Genomic DNA, 20,935 nt, shown 5'->3' with positions numbered 1-20,935 from the left:
CTCAAGTGCTCATGGAACATTCTGCAGGATAGATCATATCTTGGGTCACAAATCAAGCCTTGGTAAATTTAAGAAAATTGAAATCATATCAGGTATCTTTTCCAATCACAAGGCTATAAGACTAGATATCAATTACAGGAAAACAGCTGTAAAAAATACAAACACATGGAGGCTAAACAATACGCTACTACATAACCAAGAGACCACTGAAGAAATCAAAGAGGAAATCAAAAAACACCTAGAAACAAATGACAATGAAAATGCGACAACTCAAAACCTATGGCATGCAGCAAAAGCACTTTTAAGAGGGAAGTTTATAGCAATACAATCCTACCTCAAAAACCAAGAAACATCTCAAATAAACAAACTAACTTTACACCTAAAGCAATCAGAGAAAGAAGAACAAAAAATTACGCCACAGTTAGCAGAAGGAAAGAAATCGTAAAGATCATATCAGAAATAAACGAAAAAGAAATGAAGGAAAGATCAAAAAAAATAAAAGCTGGTTCTTTGAGAAGATAAACAAAATTCATAAACCATTATCCAGACTCATCAAGAAAAAAGGGGAGAAGACTCAAATCAACAGAATTAGAAATGAAAAAGGAGAAGTAACAAGTGACACTGCAGAAATACGAAGGATCATGAGAGACTACTACTAGCAATTATGTGCCAATAAAATGGACAACCTGGAAGAAATGGACAAATTCTTAGAAAAGCACAACCTTCCGAGACTGAACCAGGAAGAAATAGAATATATAAACAGACCAATCACAAGCACTGAAATTGAAACTGTAATTAAAAATCTTCCAATAAACAAAAGCCCAGGACCAGATGGCTTCACAGGTGAATTCTATCAAACATTTAGAGAAGAGCTAACACCTATCCTTCTCAAACTCTTCCAAAATATAGTAGAGGGAGGAACACTCCCAAACTCATTCTATGAGGCCACCATCACCCTGATACCAAAACCAGACAAAGATGTCACAAAAAAAGAAAACTACAGGCCAATATCACTGATGAACAGAGATGCAAAAATCCTCAACACACTAGCAAACAGAATCCAATAGCACATTAAAAGGCTCATACACCATGATGAAATGGAGTTTATCCCAGGAATGCAGCGATTCTTCAATATACGCAAATCAACCAATGTGATAAACCATATTAACAAATTGAAGGAGAAAAACTATATGATCATCTCAACAGAGGCAGAAAAAGCTTTTGAAAAAATTCAACACCATTTATGATAAAAACCCTACAGAAAGTAGGCGTAGAGGGAACTTACCTCAACATAATAAATACCATATATGACAAACCCACAGTCAACATCATTCTCAATGGTGAAAAACTGAAACCATTTTCACTAAGATCAGGAACAAGACAAGGTTGCCCACTTTCACCACTATTAGTCAACATATTTTTGGAAGCTTTAGCCAGAGAAATCAGAGAAGAAAAAGAAATAAAAGGAATCCAAATCAGAAAAGAAGAAGTAAAACTGCCACTGTTTGCAGATGACATGATACTATCCATAGAGAATCCTAAAGATGCTACCAGAAAACTACTAGAGCTAATTAATGAATTTGGTAAAGTAGCAGGATACAAAATTAATGCACAGAAATCTCTTGCATTCTTATACACTAATGATGAAAAATCTGAAAGAGAAATTAAGGAAACACTCCCAGTTACCACTGCAACAAAAAGAATAAAATACCTAGGAATAAACTTACCTAAGGAGACAAAAGACCTGTATGCAAAAAACTACAAGACCCTGATGAAAGAAATTAAAGATGATACAAACAGATGGAGAGATATAACACGTTTTTGGATTGGAAGAATCAACATTGTGAAAATGACTATACTACCCAAAGCAATCTAAAGATTCAATGCAATCTCTCTCAAACTACCAATGGCATTTTTCACAGAACTAGAACAAATAATTTCACAATGTGTATGGAAACACAAAAGACCCCGAATAGCCAAAGCAATCTTAAGAAAGAAAAATGGAGCTGGAGGAATCAGGCTCCCTGACTTCAGACTATACTACAAAGCTACAGTAATAAAGACAGTATGGTAGTGGCACAAAAACAGAAAGATAGATCAATGGAACAGTAGAAAAAGCCCAGAGATAAACCACACTCATATCATCACCTTATCTTTGATAAAGGAGGCAAGAATATACAATGGAGAAAAGACAGCCTCTTCAATAAATGGTGCTGGGAAAACTGGACAGCTCCATGTAAAAGAATGAAATTAGAACACTCCTTAACACTGTATACAAAAATAAAATCAAAATAGATTAAAGACCTAAATGTAAGGCCAGACACTATAAAACTCCTAGAGGAAAACATAGGCAGAACACTCTGTGACATAAATCACAGCAAGATCCTTTTTGACCCACCTCCTAGAGAAACGGAAATAAAAACAAAAGTAAATAAATGGGACCTAATGAAACTTAAAATCTTTTGCACAGCAAAGGAAACTATAAACAAGATGAAAAGACAACCCTCAAATTGGGAGAAAATATTTGCAAACAAAGCAACTGACAAAGGATTAATCTCCAAAATATACAAGCAGCTCATGCAGCTCAATATCAAAAAAATAAACAATTCAGTACAAAAATGGGCAGAAGACCTAAAAAGACATTTCTCCAAAGAAGATATTCAGATTGCCAACAAACACATGTAAGGATGTTCAACATCACTAATCATCAGAGAAATGCAAATCAAAACTACAATGAGGTATCACCTCACACCAGTCAGAATGGCCATCAGCAAAAAATCTACAAACAATAAATGCTGGAGAGGGTGTGGAGAAAAGGGAACCCTCTTGCTCTGTTGGTGGGAAAGTATATTGATACAGCCACTCTGGAGAACAGTATGGAGGTTCCTTATAAAACCTAAAAATAGAACTACCATATGACACAGCAATCCCACTACTGGGCATATACCCTGAGAAAACCATACTTCAAAAATATTTATGTACCACAATGTTCATTGCAGCACTATTTACAATAGCCAGGGCATGGAAGCAACCTAAGTGTCCATCGATAGATGAATGGATAAAGAAGATATGGCACGTATATACAATGGAATACTACTCAGCCATAAAAAGAAACGAAACTGAGTTATTTGTAGTGAGGTGGATGGACCTAGAGTCTGTCATACAGAGTGAAGTAAGTCAGAAAGAGAGAAACAAATACCTTATGATAACACATATATATAGAATCTAAAAAAAAATGATTCTGAAGAACCTAGGGGCAGGACAGGAATAAAGACGCAGATGTAGAGAATGGACTTGAGGACATGGGGAGGGGGAAGGGTAAGCTGGGATAAAGTGAGAGAGTGGCATGTACATATATACACTACCAAATGTAAAATAGATAGCTAGTGGGACGCAGCCACATAGCACAGGGAGATCAGCTCGGTGCTTTGTGACCACCTAGAGGGGTGGAATAGGGAGGGTGGGAGGGACACATAAGAGGGAGGTGATATGGGGATATATGTATACGAATAGCTGATTCACTTTGTGATACAGCAGAAACTAACACACTATTGTAAAGCAATTATACTCCAATAAAGATGTTTAAAAAAACATGAGGAAATTTAAAGTAGTTAAACTTGACAAACACTACCTCAGTCAAGTTATCAAGGCCAACACCAACAATGATAATCCATATTAATAGCATGTATACTTGACATCATATAGTGAGAATGGCACTTTATCTCTGGGGTCTCCTCCCCAAGCCTTGTAACCTCAGTCTAATCCTAAGAGAAGCATCTATTAAACCCACATTTAGAGGCATTTTATAAAATACCAAACCAGTATCTCTCAAAACAGTCAAGGTCATCATAAACAAGGAAAGTGTGAGAAACTCTCACAGTCTAGAAGAGCCTAAAGGACATGATAACTAAATATATTATATTAAGGTAGCCTGGATGGCATTCTGGAATAGAAAAATGACATTAGGCAAATACTAAGGAAACCTGAAGAATATATGTACTTTAGTTTATAATAATGTATCAATATGGTTGGTTAGTTTTAACAAATGTATCATTCTAATATAAGATTTTTAACAGTAAAGCATGGTTATCAGCTACATGTAAAATTTCTGTATTATCTTTGTAACTTTTCTGTAAATTTAAAACTATTCTAGGAAAAAATTATTTTTAACATGATTACAATCATGAATTGATTATACTCTTAGGGGAAAGAATGGAGGTAAATTATTGAGTTTTAGAGATTTTTTTTCATAGAGTATCCTAAGAATAATCATTGTTTACATTTCATCATCAATATTAGAGACAAAATATATTTATTGCCAAAATGTTCATTCCTTATACTTCTTGTGCTTGTACATAGATGTACATAAATTTAGGTGCTAAAACTCCATCTTTGATTCAATAATTCAGTGCATGCCATTGATCCCATTATTAGTTGATTACTACTACCTCTGTGCATGAGTGAGTGGTAGCATATCCATACACTACTCAGGCTATCTATGTTTAAGGCTAAGACACCTGATATCAAGCATGTGACTACTTAAAATTACACAAACATAAATAAGTTACATAAAATTAAAATTACATAAACTGGTATTAATTTGGTTGGAGAAAAAGTTTCTGACTTCTAAAAAATATATCAGTAGTCTTTACAATTTGGATTCCATATAAACTGACAGCAGTATTAGCATTAAGAGAGTGGAATCTTCTTGATTCTGTTATCTTTCATGTCTTTTGAGCTAATCCTACATTATAACAAGAAAGTGGAAGAGAAGCCATAGAAATCCATGAGAGAGAAATGGAACAGATGAGTAGATAGCAACAAATTATTGAAAATGTGCCCAACCCTAAGATTCACTCTAGAACAGATTTTTTTTTCCTTTTGACACTTTCTCATCTATTATCCCTATATTAAGTCAGAATAAATATGTTTAAAAACAAGGTCTATCTGATATAAATATAGTATCTCCCGTAACACAACAATCCTAAAAGGCAGATAATAGTAATGTCTCCCTTACAGATTAAGAAATTGAAACAAAAAGAGATTAAGTGATTTACCCACAGGTATACAACAAATAGATAAGAATATCAAAATATAACTGAGGAAGATTATATCAGACTTTGCACATCTAAAGTACTGTGAAAAAATTGCTGCTGCTTGTTATCTCTGTCTTCTTAACATTTTTTTAATCTGTTCCCTACACCCTGTCTCCAACACTCTCTATCCACTGCTATTTCCTAAATTCAGGGGCCGTTACTTTTCATCCAGACTTACAATAGCCTATCATGCCCTTCCCCACTCATTGCAGCCTCATTAAAATAAATTATTTGCATTTATAAATATGATAAAAATACTTGCATGAAAATTTTTATTTTTGATCTATCAAATGTAATGTACATCAAAATTTCTTGCATTAGAACAGTAATTATTTAAAGAATAAATTATAGCTTTCAATGTTTTAAAAACAATGCTCAGTGCTTCCCTGGTGGCGCAGTGGTTGAGAATCTGCCTGCTAATGCAGGGGACACGGGTTCGAGCCCTGGTCTGGGAAGATCCCACATGCCACGGAGCAGCTCGGCCTGTGAACCACAACTACTGAGCCTGCGCGTCTGGAGCCTGTGCTCCGCAACGAGAGAGGCCGCTATAGTGAGAGGCCCGCGCACCGCGATGAAGAGTGGCCCCCGCTTGCCACAACTAGAGAAAGCCCTCGCACAGAAACGAAGACCCAACACAGCCAAAAATAAAAATAAATAATAAAAAATAAAAAAAAAACAAAAAACAATGCTCAGAGAGCTTGGTTACTAGCTCACACATTTAAAAATCTAGTGAGTTCATACGGTGCAAAAGGGACTCAAAGCTAATTGACTAATGACTACATTACTTATGTTAACATAACTATTTGTTCTATAAAATGTTTATATATTTTCATTCTGTTTTATGAATTACAGCTCTAACTAAGGCCTCTTCCTTTTGAAAGAAATAAGTGCAGTAGAAGATTATATCATTGTCACATTTCATTAGGCAACCTGGCAGTAGTCACTCTGTGGTGTTTTTTGTTTTTTTGCTTTTGTTGAATACAGCTACTGGCATGGTTTATCACCTCTTTCCAAAAACTACTGAATAGTCATTGGGTACACCTCCCTCGAGCCATGTAGCTCCCAAGGAATTACTTTTATGATAAAGTAAACTGAAAATAGTCTGACTATAAGAAATATTAAAAGAATACCTACATGTTAATAGAAGCATTAAACAATGTGTAAAATTTCCTTTTTGTGAGCATTTGCGCATCAATTGATAATGGTTGCCTGAATTAAATATTACATTGAGACTATGAAATGATGATTTTTCTAATTATATGATTCCTTATAAATGTGTTAGTTGGTATTTTTCCATAAAGAGGTCTTCTGTCCTCCGCCACTTTTTTTAGTATTAAAAAGGACACATGATTTCCTTGTATTCAATATATCATGTATTACTATCGTTATTATTTTCCAATGCTGACTGATCCAGTTTGACCAGTGGATGCCCCTTCAGGCTGGCTCTCTGCCCTTTTGCTCTGATTCTATCAATCTTTAAATACCTCCTTGTTTTCACCATAACAAGATAGAATAAGAATGCCACAAAATGTATTTTAAGCAAAAGAAATGTGACTTTCCACTTCTCTGATTCCTATTGTGACCTCTTTCGGCATGTAATACATTTGGTCGTTTAATATTATATTTCCTTACACAATGTCACATGCAGTGTAGATACTCCAAAAAATATATATTGCAAAAATGAATTAATTGTGCATTTGTTGAGACAGTATTTAATTTTACTTCCCTTAAAGACAGATTGTGTGCAATATGCACAATCATCTTCAATAATACTTGTTAAATTAAATTAAATTATTAGAAACACAAAAGTGCTGTATAGTGCTCTGGTGTTAGTTATTAAAACTTTGACCCCTTGTAAACAGAAAAGGGTCCATTTGACCAAAACCTGGGAGTAAATTGCTCACATCATTTAATCCATTTTAGGCCTGAAAATTTTGATTCTAACAACCAGATAAGTTTCACCCAGCTCAATATCTGAAAGACTCCTTTTACAGAGAGGATTAAAAATAGCAAAATATTTGTTGAGAATGACTGAACCAAATTCTAGTGCCTGAGTTATATATAGTTTCTTATGTGTGCATATAAAAAAATTATGTGTGTGCTTATATATGCTTTTCCTAATCTTGCAAAGAAACAAATAATCCTTTACCAAAATGTCCTTATTGTTTCTATGTGTAATCAATATACAATTATCAATGAGTTATTTTAATTTGTTTTTTCATAGTAAGTGTTTAAGTCTATGTGTATTTTATACTTAATGCACACCTCAATTTGGACTGACCACATTTCCAGGCCTCACTAGCCACATGTGACTAGTGGCCACTATGGTTTTTTTGTTTGTTTGTTTGTTTTTCACAATCATACCTTACTTTATATCATGGACTTCAAATTCTTTAACTACAATGGATTTTTACTTAATTTCAAGTAAAATCTGTAGCTGGATATTACATTATACTGTAATATACTTGCTTTTAAAAATGGTTTTATTGATAATATATTTTAAGAGCAAAAGCATATGAAAGGTGATTTGATTAAAAGTTAACTTTTAAAATTACAAAAATGCTGCAACTTTATTCTACAAAAGTGAAAAAAAAAGGTAAAGAAAAAAATCTAAAAATTACCCTTAATCCCATTTTTCTTTTTAATTGGGGTATAGTTGTTTTACGATATTGTGTTACTTTCTACAATACAGCAAAGTGAAGTAGAGTTCCCTGTGCTATAGAGCAGTTCTTATTAGTTACCTATTTTATACATATTAGTTTATGTACGTCAATCCCAATCTCCCAATTCACCCCACCCCCCATCCCCATCCCACACTTTCCCCCCTTGGTATCCATACATTTGTTCTCTACATCTGTGTCTTTATTTCTGCCTTGCAAACTGGTTCATCTGTACCATTTTTCTAGATTCCACGTATATGCATTAATATACAATGTTTGTTTTTCTCTTTCTGACTTACTTAACTCTGTATGACATTCTCTAAGTCCATCCATGTCTCTACAAAGGACCCAAGTTCATTCCTTTTTATGGCTGAGTAATATTCCATTGTATATATGTACCACATCTTCTTCATCCATTCCTCTCTTGATGGACATTAAGGTTGCTTCCATGACCTGGCTATTGTAAATAGTGCTGCAATGAAGACTGGGTGCGTGTGTCTTTTTGAATTATGGTTTTCCCTGGGAATATACCCAGGAGTGGGACTGCTGGGTCATATGGTAATTCTATTTTTAGTTTTTTAAGGAACCTCCATACTGTTCTCCATAGTGGCTGTATCAATTTACATTCCCAGCAACAGTGCAAGAGGGTTCCCTTTTCTCCACACCCTTTCCAGCATTTGTTGTTTGCAGATTTTCTGATGATGCCCATTCTAACCGGTGTGAGGTGATACCTCATTGTAGTTTTGATTTGCATTTCTCTAATAATTAGTGATGTTGAGCAGATTTTTATGTGCTTCTTAGCCATCAGTATGTCTTCTTTGGAGAAATGTCTATTTAGGTGTTCTGCCCATTTTTGGATTGGGTTGTTTGCTTTTTTGATATTGAGCTTCATGAGCTGCTTGTATATTTTGGAGATTAATCCCTTGTCCACTGATTTGTTTGAACATATCTTCTCCCATTCTGAGGGTTCTCTTTTCATCTTGTTTATAGTTTCCTTTGCTGTGCAAAAGCTTTTAAGTTTCATTAGGTCCCATTTGTTTATTTTTGTTTTTATTTTCATTACTCTAGGAGCTGGGTCAAAAAAGATCTTTTCGTGATTTATGTCAAAGAGTGTTCTTCCTATGTTTTCCTCTAAAGAGTTTTATAGTGTCTACTCTTACATTCAGGCTTTAATTCATTTTGAGTTTTTTTTGTGTGTATGGTGTTCAGGAGTGTTCTAATTTCATTATTTTACGTGTAGCTCTCCAGTTTTCCCAGGTCCACTTAGAAGAGGCTGTCTTTTCTCCATTGTATATCCTTGCCTCCTTTGTCATAGAGAAGCTGACCATAGGGGGATGGGTTTATCTCTTGGCTTTCTATCCTGTTCCATTGATCTATATTTCTGTTTTTGTGCCAGTACCATATTGTCTTGATTACTGTAGCTTTGTAGTATAGTCTGAAGTCAGGGAGTCTGATTCCTCCAGCTCCGTTTTGTTTTTTCTTCTCAAGATTGCTTTGGTTATTCAGGGCCTTTTTTGTTGCCATACAAATTTTAAGATTTTTTGTTCTAGTTCTGTAAAAAATGCCATTGGTAATTTGATAGGGATTGCATTGAATCTGTAGATTGTTTTGGGTAGTACAGTCATTTTCACAACATTGATGCTTCCAGTCCAAGAACAAGGTATATCTCACCAGCTGTTTGTGTCATCTTTGATTTCTTTCATCAGTGTTTTATATTTTTCTGAATACAGGTCTTTTACCTCCTTAGGTATGTTTACTCCTAGGTATTTTATTTTTTTGTTGCAATGGTGGATGGGATGGTTTCCTTAATTTCTCTTTCTGATCTTTTGTTGTTAGTGTATAGGAAAGCAAGTGATTGCTGGGCATTAATTTTATACCCTGCAACTTTACCAAATTCACTGATTAGCTCTAATAGTTTTCTGGTAGCATCTTTAGGATATTCTATGTATAGTATCATGTCATCTGCAAACAGTGACAGTTTACTTCTTCTTTTCCAATTTGTATTCATTTTATTTCTTTTTCTTCTCTGATTGCCGTGGCTAGGACTTCCAAAACTATGTTGAATAATAGTGGAGAGAGTGGGCAACCTTGTCTTATTCCTGATCTTAGAGGAAATGTTTTCAGTTTTTCACCAATGAAAATATTGTTTGTTGTTGATTTGTTGTATATGGCCTTTATTATGTTGAGGTATTTTCCCTCAATGCCCACTCTGGAGAGTATTTTATCATAAATCAGTGTTGAATTTTGTCAAAAGCTCTTTCTGCATCTATTGAGATGATTATATGGTTTTTATTCTTCAATTTGTTAATATGGTGTATCACATTGATTGATTTGCCTATACTGAAAAAGCCTTGCATCCCTGGGATAAATCCCACTTGATTATGGTGTATGATCCTTTTAATGTGTTGTTGGATTCTGTTTGCTAGTATTTTGTTGAGGATTTTTGCATCACTGTTCATCAGTGATATTGGCCTGTAGTTTTCTTTTTTTGTGACATCTTTGTCTGGTTTTGGTATCAGGGCGATGGTGGCCTTGTAGAATGTGTTTGGGAGTGGTTCTCCCTCTGCCATATTCTGGAAGAGTTTGAAGAGGACAGGTGTTATCTCTTCTCTAAATGTTTGAAAGAATTCGCCTGTGAAGCCATCTGGTCCTGGGCTTTTGTTTGTTGGAAGATTTTTAATCACAGTTTCAATTTCAGTGCTTGTGATTTGTCTGTTTATATATTCTATTTCTTCCTGATTCAGTCTCAGAAGGTTGTGCTTTTCTAAGAATTTGTCCATTTCTTCCAGGTTGCCCACTTTATTGGCATATACTTGCTTGTAGTAATCTCTCACGACCCTTTGTATTTCTGCAGTGTCAGTTGTTACTTCTCCTTTGTCATTTCTAATTCTGTTGATTTGAGTCTTCTCCCTTTTTCTCTTGATGAGTCTGGCTAATGGTTTATGAATTTTGTTTATTTTCTCAAAGAACCAGCTTTTACTTTTATTGATCTTTCTTACTGTCTCCTTCATTTCCTTTTCATTTATTTCTGATCTGATCTTTATGATTTCTTTCCTTCTGCTAACTTTGGGGTTTTTTTGTTGTTCTTCTTCTTCTTTGCTTTAGGTGTAAGGTTAGGTTGTTTGAGATTTTTCTTGTTTCTTGAGGTAGGATTGTATTGCTATAAACTTCTCTCTTAGAACTGCTTTTGCTGCATCCCATAGGTTTTGGGTCATTGTGTTTTCATTGTCATTTGTCTCTACGTATTTTTTGATTTCCTCTTTGATTTCTCCAGTGATCTCTTGGTTATTTAGTAGCATATTGTTTAGCCTCCATGTATTTGTGTTTTTTATGGTTTTTTTCCTGTAATTTATTTTTAATCTCATAGTGTTGTGGTTGGAAAAGATGCTGCATGCGATTTCAATTTTCTTAAATTTACGGAGGCTTGATTTGTGACCCAAGATGTGATCTATTCTGGAGAATGTTCCATGAGCACTTGAGAAGAAAGTGTATTCTGTTGTTTTTGGATGGAATGACTATAAATATCAATTAAATATAGCTGGTCTATTTTGTCATTTAAAGCTTGTGTTTCCTTATTAATTTCCCGTCTGGATGATATGTCCATTGGTGTAAGTGAGGTGTTAAAATCCCCCACTATTACTGTGTTACTGTCGATTTCCCTCTTTTATGGCTGATAGCATTTGCCTTATGTATTGAGGTGCTCCTATGTTGGGTGCATATATATTTATAATTGTTATATCTTCTTCTTAGATTGATCCCTTGATAATTATGTAGTGTCCTTCCTTGTCTCTTGTAACATTCTTTATTTTAAAGTCTATTTTATCTGATATGAGTATTGCTACTCCAGCTTTCTTTTGATTTCCATTTGCATGGAATGTCTTTTTCCATCCCCTCACTTTCAGCCTGTATGTGTCACTAGGTCTGAAGTGGGTCTGTCGTCGACAGCATATATATGGGTCTTGTTTTTGTATCCATTCAGCCAGTCTGCGTCTTTTGGTTGGAGCATTTAATCCATTCACGTTTAAGGTAATTATCGATATGTATGTTCCTATGACCATTTTCTTAATTGTTTTGGGTTTGTTTTTGTAGGTCCTTTTCTTCTCTGTGTTTCCCGCTTAGAGAAGTTCCTTTAGCATTTGTTGTAGAGCTGGTTTGGTGGTGCTGAATTCTCTTAGGTTTTGCTTGTCTGTAAAGCTTTTCATTTCTCCAGCGAATCTGAATGAAATCCTTGCAGGGTAGAGTATTCTTGTTTGTAGGTTCTTCCCTTTCATCACTTTAAATATATCATACCACTCCCTTCTGGCTTGCAGAGTTTCTGCTGGGAAATCAGCTGTTAACCTTATGGGAGTTCCCTTTTATGTTATTTGTCTTTTTTCCCTTGTTGCTTTTAATAATTTTTCTTTGCCTTTAATTTTTGTCAATTTCATTACTATGTGTCTTGGTGTTTCTTCTTGGGTTTATCCTGCCTGGGGCTCTCTGCATTTCCTGGACTTGGGTGGCTATTTCCTTTCCCACGTTAGGGAAGTTTTCAACTATAATCTCTTGAAATATTTTCTTGGTCCTCCCTCTCTTCTCCTTCTGGGACTCCTATAATGCAAATTTTGATGTGTTTAATGTTGTCCCAGAAGTCTCTTAGGCTGTCTTCATTTCTTTTCATTCTTTTTTCTTTATTCTGTTCCATGGTAGTGATTTCCACCATTCTGTCTTCCAGGTCACTTATCTGTTTTTCTGCCTCAGTTATTCTGCTATTGATTCCTTCTAGTGTATTTTTCATTTCAGTTATTTTATTGTTCAGCTCTGTTTGTTTGTTCTTTAATTCTTCTAGGTCTTTGTTAAACATTTCTTACATCTTCTCAATCTTTGCCTCCATTCTTTTTCCGAGGTCCTGGATCATCTTCAGTATCATTATTCTGAATTCTTTTTCTGGAAGGTTGCCTATCTCCACTTCATTTAGTTGTTTTCCTCGGGTTTTATATTGTTTCTTCATCTGGGACATTGTCCTCTGTCTTTTCATTTTATCTATCTTTCTGTGGTTGTGGTTTTTGCTCTGAGGGCTGCAGGATTTTAGTTCTTCTTTCTTCTGTTGTCTGCCCTTCTGGTGGATGAGGCTAGAGGCTTGTGCAAGCTTCCTGATGGGAGGGGCTGGTGGGGGGTAGAACTGGGTGTTGCTCTGGTGGGCAGAGCTCAGTAAAACTTTAATCCACTTGTCTGCTGATGGGTGGGGCTGTGTTCGCTCCCTGTTGGTTGTTTGGCTTGAGGCGACCCAGCACTGGAGCCTACAGGTTCTTTGGTGGGGCTAATGGTGGACTCTGGGAGGGCTCATGCCAATGAGTACTTCCCAGAATTTCTGCTGTCAGTGTTTTTGTCCCTGTGGTGAGCCACAGCTGCCCCCCACCTCTGCAGGAGACCCTCTGACACTAGCAGGTAGGTTCAGTCTCCTATGGGGTCACTGTTCTTTCCCCCTGGGTTCTGGTGCACACACTACTTTGTGTGTGCCCTCCAAGTGTGGAGTCTCTGTTTCCCCCCAGTCCTGTTGAAGTCCTGCAATCAAATCCCGCTGGCCTTCAAAGTCCAGTTCTCTGGGGATTCCTCCTCCCATTGCCAGACCCCCAGGTTAGGAAGTCTGACGTGGGGCTCAGAACCTTCACTCCAGTGGGTGGACTTCTGTGGTATAATTGATCTCTAGTTTGTGAGTCACCCACCCAGCAGATATGCAATTTGATTTTATTGTGATTGCACCCCTCCTACCATCTCATTGCGGCTTCTCTTTTGTCTTTGGATGTGGGGTATCTTTTTTGGTGAGTTCCAGTGTCTTTCTGTCAATGATTGTTAGTGGTTCAAGTGGCCACTAAGTTTGCGCAGACTTAATATTTTACTATTTGCCTATGTTCTTGCTCAAAGTAAAGCCTTTAAGTATTGTTTTTTTTGTTTGTTTCCTTGTTCTGCCATTGTTATCTACTAAAGTTTTGCTTTAGACTAAAACTCTCCAATTCAAGACGGTCAACTGCTTTGCAGTTAATGAAATCATTTTTGTTTTGCTGAAGCTTTCTGCGTTTCTATATCTGAGAGTTCCATCTTACATCTGTGCTACTCTTCAGTGGATGTGGTATTCTCTGTAAATTGTGTTTTTATCTACATGCTTTGGAAAGAAATGACTTAATTTTTAGTGGAAAAAATAATGACCCATCCTTGTAATAATCCTATGAAACACTTCTAAATAACACTATTAAACATCCTCTTGCAAGAAAGAGTAAATTGGCATTATCTTGTAATCACTTCACAGGAAGCATAAATTTGATCCAATTTGAGCTCATTCAACTCTCCAAAATGCAAATTAACAATTTAGCTTTCTAATATATTCAAAGCAATTAATGTGTACTTATGACCAGTGGGTTTTGTTACTTACTCAACCCAATCTGGACAGTCTCTTACTGGAATTGGTCATAATAACCTCTCTCCCTTGAGATCACCAGGCCCTCCTGAGCAGTGTTTTTAAATGTTGTACTGATGGATTTTTCTTCCTTTAAATAAAAACTTTAAAGATAATATTTAATTATATTGAAGAGAGAAAAAAGGGCCTCAATCACTTTCTCTTATTTTTTCTCCTTCAGGCTTCAGATAAATTTTCTATGGCAGCACTATGGTGGTGAAAAACACAGTGAGAAAACAAATAGTTTACAGCAATTAAGAAGACTTAGAAATTCACATACATATAGAGAAAATTTTCATCTTCTTCCAAATCCTCCAATAGCTGTTGTAACTACCTATGCTATCCAAAATCAGATCCTAGCCAATTAAATATAAGTATAATCTGTAGAGCTATTTTTATGTTTCATTAGGTTATGTTTCCACAAAATTTTATACTGAAAACCTTGAGTATTTATAGAAATAAAACAAGTTCACACAGCATTATCACAGCCTCTGTTTTCTTGCTATCTTGCTTTTCATAGTATAGTTCTTTTTTTTTTTTTTTTTTTTTAATTTATTTATTTATTTACTTATGGCTGTGTTGGGTCTTCGTTTCTGTGCGAGGGCTTTCTCTAGTTGTGGCAAGTGGGGGCCACTCTTCATTGCAGTGCGTGGGCCTCTCACTATAGTGGCCTCTCCTGTTGCAGAGCACAGGCTCCAGACGCGCAGGCTCAGTAATTATGGCTCACGGGCCCAGTTGCTCCGCGGCATGTGGGATCTTCCCAGACCAGGGCTCGAACCCGTGTCCCCTGCATTGGCAGGCAGATTCTCAACCACTGCACCACCAGGGAAGCCCTATAGTTCTTGATATATTGCTTTTCTGTTGCGTGCTTCTAAAAACTAATGAGAAACCTTTCCACTATAAGCAAGCTATATTCAGACTCTTTGGTGGGCACCAACTAAAATAGGAGGCATCACACAAAAATACTGAACAAAGTGGGGAGATAAAGTTGGCTATAAATAATGCCAAGGATAACATGTACTCTGAGATCATAGATTCTAGCTTCAAGAGCATTTATTGCTATTTCTTTTCTTCACTATATGACTCCATTCAGTAAAACTATTCTAGTAAGTTAGTGGAAATATTATTTTGTTCAAAATACTATTAGTTCCAATTCCATGGATCAAAAAAATGTGTAAAAATATATACGACTTTTAAAAAATGATTCAGGAAATTCCCTGGTGGTCCAGTGATTAGGACTCTGTGCTTCCACTGCAGGGGACAGGGGTTCAATCCCTGGTCAGGGAACTAAGACCCTGCAAGTCACGCAGCACGGCCAAATAAATAAATAAATAAAATTTAAAAATCAGACGGGGGCCTTCAAGATGGCGGAGGAGTACAACATGGAGGTCACCTTCCTCCCCACAAATACATCAGAAATACATCTTCATGTGGAACAACTCCTACAGAACACCTACTGAATGTTGGCAGAAGACCTCAGACTTCCCAAAAGGCAAGAAACTCCCCATGTACCTGGGTCAGGCAAAAGAAAAAAGAAAAAACAGAGACAAAACAATAGGAACAGGACCTGCACCTCTGGGAGGGAGCTGTGAAGGAGGAAAAGTTTCCACACACTAGGAAGACTCTTCACTGGCAGAGTCAGAGGGGTGAGCCGGGGGAAGCTTTGGAGCCACGGAGGAAAGCACAGCAACAGGGGTTCAGAGGGCAAAGTGGAGAGATTCCCACACAGAGGATCAGTGCCGACCAGCACTCACCAGCCTGAGAGGCTTGTCTGCTCACCCGCCGGGGAGGGTGGGGGCTGGGAGCTGAGGCTTGGGCTTTGGAGGTCAGATCCCAGGAGGGGACTGGGGTTGGCTGTATGAACACAGCCTGAAGGGGACTAGTGAGCCACAGGTAGCCACCGGGAAAATGTCTGGACCTGCCTAAGAGGCAAGAGACCATTGTTTCAGGGTGCATGAGGAGTGGGGACTCCTTCCCCATTTGCCCACAGAAGGCAGAGCACTGCCTAAACGGGCTCTAGAGATGGGTGCAAGTTGCAGCTATCAGCTCAGACCCCAGAGATTTCCATGAAATGCTAACTTTGCTGCTGCAGCCACCAAGAATCCTATGTGCAAGCACAGGTCACTATCCACACCCCCTGGGAGCCTGTGCAGCATGCCACTGCCAGGGTCCCATGATCCAGGGACAAGTTCCCCAGGAGAACACACGGTGCACCTCAGGCTGTTGCAACATCACGCTGGCCTCTGCTGCTGCAGGTTTGTCCTGCATTCCAATTATAACCACCAGACCCCTACCTCTCCCCGGCCTGAATGAGAAAGAGCCCTCTAATCAGCTGTTGCTTTAACCCCATCCTGTCTGGGAGGGAACAGATGCCTGAGGGCGACCTACATGCAGAGGTGGGGCCAAAACCAAAGCTGAACTCCAGGAGCTGTGCAAACAAAGAAGAGAAAGGGAAATCTCTCCATGCACCCTCAGTAGCAGCAGATTAAATCCCCACAATCAACTGGATGTACCCTGCATCTGTGGAATACATGAATAGACAATGAATCATCCCAAAATGGAGGCAGTGGACTTTGGGAGTAACTGTAGACTGGGGGTTTGCTGTCTGCGACTGATTTGTTTCTGATTTTTAGGTTTATCTTAGTATAGTTTTTAGTGCTTGTTATCATTGGTGGATTTGTTTGTTGGTTTGGTTGTTCTCTTCTTTATTATTATTTTTAAAATTTTTTATTTTAATATCTTTTTTACTATTATTAAAAAAATTTTTTTTCTTTCATTTTTTTCTCCCTTTTCCTCTGAGCCATGTGGCTGACAGGGTCTTGGTCCTCTAGCTGGGTGTCAGGCCTGAGCCTCTGAGGTGGGAGAGCTTAGTTCAGGACACTGGACCACAAGAGACATCCCAGCCCCTTGTAATATCACTTGGTGAGAGCTCGCACAGAGATCTCCATCTCAAAGCTAAGACCCAGCTGCACCCAATGGCCAGCAAGACCCAGTGCTGGATGTCCCATGCCAAACAACTAGCAAGACAGGAACACAACCCCACCCACTAGCAGAGAGGCTGCCTAAAATCATAATAATGCCACAGACACCCCAAAGCACACCACTGGACATGGCCCTGCCTAACATAAAGACAAGATCCAGCCCCACCCACCAGAACACAGGCACAAGTCCCCTCCACCAGGAAGCCTACACAAGCCACTGAACCAACCACAGCCACTGGTGGCAGACAACAAAAACAACGGGAACTACAAACTTGCAGATTCCAAAAAGGAGACCCCAAACACAGTAAGTTAAACACATGAGAACACAGGGAAATATGCAGCAGATGAAGGAGCAAGGTAAGGTAAAAACCCACCAGACCAAACAAATGAAGAGGAAATAGGCAGTCTACCTGAAAAAGAATTCAGAGTAATAAAGGAAAGATGATCCAAAATCTTGGAAATAGAATGGAGAAAATAAAAGAAACGTTTAACAAGGACCTAGAAGAACTAAAGAGCAAACAAACAATGATGAACAACACAATAAACAAAACTGAAAATTCTCTAGAAGGAATCAATAGCAGAATAACTGAGGCAGAAGAACGGATAAGGGACCTGGAAGGTAAAGTAGTGGAAATAACTACCACAGAGCAGAATAAAGAAAAAAGAATGAAAAGAATTGAGGACAGTCTCAGAGACCTCTGGGACAACATTTCACACACCAGTATGTGAATTATAGGGGTCCCAGAAGAAGAGAAAAAGAAAGGGTCTGAGAAAATATTTGAAGAGATTTTACTTGAAAACTTCCCTAATATAGGAAAGGAAATAGTCAATCAAGTCTAGGAGGCACAGAGAGTCCCATACAGGATGAGTCCAAGGAGAAACATGCCAAGATGCATATTAATCAAACTATCAAAAATTAAATACAAAGAAAAACATATTAAAAGCAGCAAGGGAAAAGCAACAAATGACATACAAGGGAATCCCCATAAGATTAACTGCTGATCTTTCAACGGAAACTCTGCAAGCCAGAAGGGAGTGGCAGGACATATTTAAAGTGATGAAAGTGAAAAACCTACAGCCAAGATTACTCTACCCAGCAAGGATCTCATTCAGATTCAATAGAGAAATTAAAACCTTTACAGACAAGCAAAACTTAAGAGAATTCAGCACCACCAAACCAGCTTTACAACAAATGCTAAAGGAACTTCTCTAGGCAGGAAATACAAGAGAAGGAAAAGACCTACTAGAACAAACCCAAATCAATTAAGTAAATGGTAATAGGAACATACACATTGATAATTACCTTAAATGTAAATGGATCAAACGCTCCAACCAAAAGACATAGACTAGCTGAATGGATACAAAATCAAGACCTGTATATATGCTGTCTACAAGAGACCCACTTCAGACCTAGGGACACATACAGACTGAAAGTGAGAGGATGGAAAAAGATATTCCATGCAAATGGAAATCAAAAGAAAGCTGGAGTAGCAATTCTCATATCAGACAAAGTCAACTTTAAAATAAAGACTATTACAAGAGACAAAGAAGGACACTACATAATGATCAAGGGATCAATCCAAGAAGAAGATGTAACAATTGTAAATATTTATGCACCCAACATAGGAGCACCTCAATACATAAGGCAAATGCTAACAGCCATAAAAGGGGAAATCGACAATAACACAATAATAGTTGGGGACTTTAACACCCCACTGTCACCAATGGGCAGATCATTCAAAATGAAAATAAATAAGGAAACACAAGCTTTAAATGACACATTAAATAAAATGGACTTAATTGATGTTTATAGGACATTCTATCCAAAAACAACAGAATACACTTTCTTCTCAAGTGCTCATGGAACATTCTCCAGGATACAGCATATCTTGGGTCACAAATCAAGCCTTGGTAAATTTAAGAAAAGTGAAATTATATCAAGTATCTTTTTTGACCACAAGGCTATAAGACTAGATATTAATTACAGGAAAAAAACTGTAAAAAATACAAACACATGGAAGTTAAACAATACGCTACTAAATAACCAAGAGATCACTGAAGAAGTCAAAGAGCAAATCAAAAAATACCTGGAAACAAATGACAATGAAAACATGACAACCCAAAACCTATGGGATGCAGCAAAAGCAATTTTAAGAGGGAAGTTTATAACAATACAATGCCTAAAGAAACAAGAAACACCTCAAATAAACAACCTAACCTTACACCTGAAGCAATTAGAGAAAGAAGAGCACACACAAAAAAACCCAAAGTTAGCAGAAGGAAAGAAATCATAAAGATCAGATCAGAAATAAATGAAAAAGAAATGAAGGAAATGATAGGAAAGATCAATAAAAATAAAAGCTCTTTCTTTGAAAGCTGAGCAAAACTGATAAACCATTAGACAGTCTCATCAAGAAAAAAAGGGAGAAGACTCAACCAATAGAATTAGAAATGAAAAAGGAGAATTAACAACTGACACTGCAGAAATACAAAGGATCATGAGAGACTACTACAAGCAAGTGTATGCCAATAAAATGGACAACCTGGAAGAAATGGACAAATTCTTAGAAAAGCACAACCTTCTGAGACTGAACCAGGAAGAAATAGAAAATATAAACAGACAAATCATAAACACTGAACTTGAAACTGATTAAAAATCTTCCAACAAACAAAAGCCCAGGACCAGATGGCTTCACAGGTGAATGCTATCAAACCTATCCGTCTCAAACTCTTCCAAAATATAGCAGAGGGAGGAAAACTCCCAAACTCATTCTACAAGGCTACCATCACCCTGATACCAAAACCAGACAAAGATGTCACAAAAAAAGAAAACTACAGGCCAATATCACTGATGAGCAGCGATGCAAAAATCCTCAAAAACATACCAGCAAACAGAATCCAACAGCACATTAAAAGGATCATACAACCATGATCAAGTGGGGTTTATCCCAGGAATGCAAAGATTCTTCAATATATGCAAATCAATCAATGTGATGCCCCATATTAACAAACTGAAGGAGAAAAACCATGTGATCATCTCAGTAGATGCAGAAAAAGGTTTTGACAAAATTCAACACCCATTTATGATAAAAACCCTACAGAAAGTAGGCATAGAGGGAACTTAACTCAACATAATAAAGGCCATATATGACAAACCCACATCCAACATCATTCTCAATGGTGAAAAACTGAAACCATTTCCACTAAGGTCAGGAACAAGACAAGGTTGCCCACTCTCACCACTATTAGTCAACATACTTTTGGAAGTTTTAGCCACAGCATTCAGAGATGAAAAAGAAATAAGGGGAATAAAAATCGGAAAAGAAGAAGTAAAACTGTCACTGTTTTCAGATAACATGATGCTATACATAGAGAATCCTAAAGATGCGAGCAGAAAACTACTAGAGCTAAGCAATGAATTTGGTAAAGCAGCAGGATACAAAATTAATGCACAGAAATCTCTTGCATTCCTATACACTAATGATGAACAATCTGAAAGAGAAATTAAGGAAACACTCCCAGTTACCACTGCAGCAAAAAGAATAAAATACCTAGGAATAGACCTACCTAAGGAGACTAAAGACCTGTATGCAGAAAACTATAAGACACTGATGAAAGAAATTAAAGGTGATACAAACTGATGGAGAGATATACCATGTTCTTGGATTGGAAGAATCAACATTGCGAAAACGACTATACTACCCAAAGCAATCTACAGATTCAATGCAATCCCTATCAAACTACCAATGGCATTTTTAACAGAACTAG

Source organism: Balaenoptera borealis (assembly GCF_965194805.1).
Source record: "Balaenoptera borealis genome assembly, chromosome: 4".
Classification (NCBI taxonomy): domain Eukaryota; kingdom Metazoa; phylum Chordata; class Mammalia; order Artiodactyla; family Balaenopteridae; genus Balaenoptera; species Balaenoptera borealis.
Note: the sequence above shows the minus strand (reverse complement) of the source record.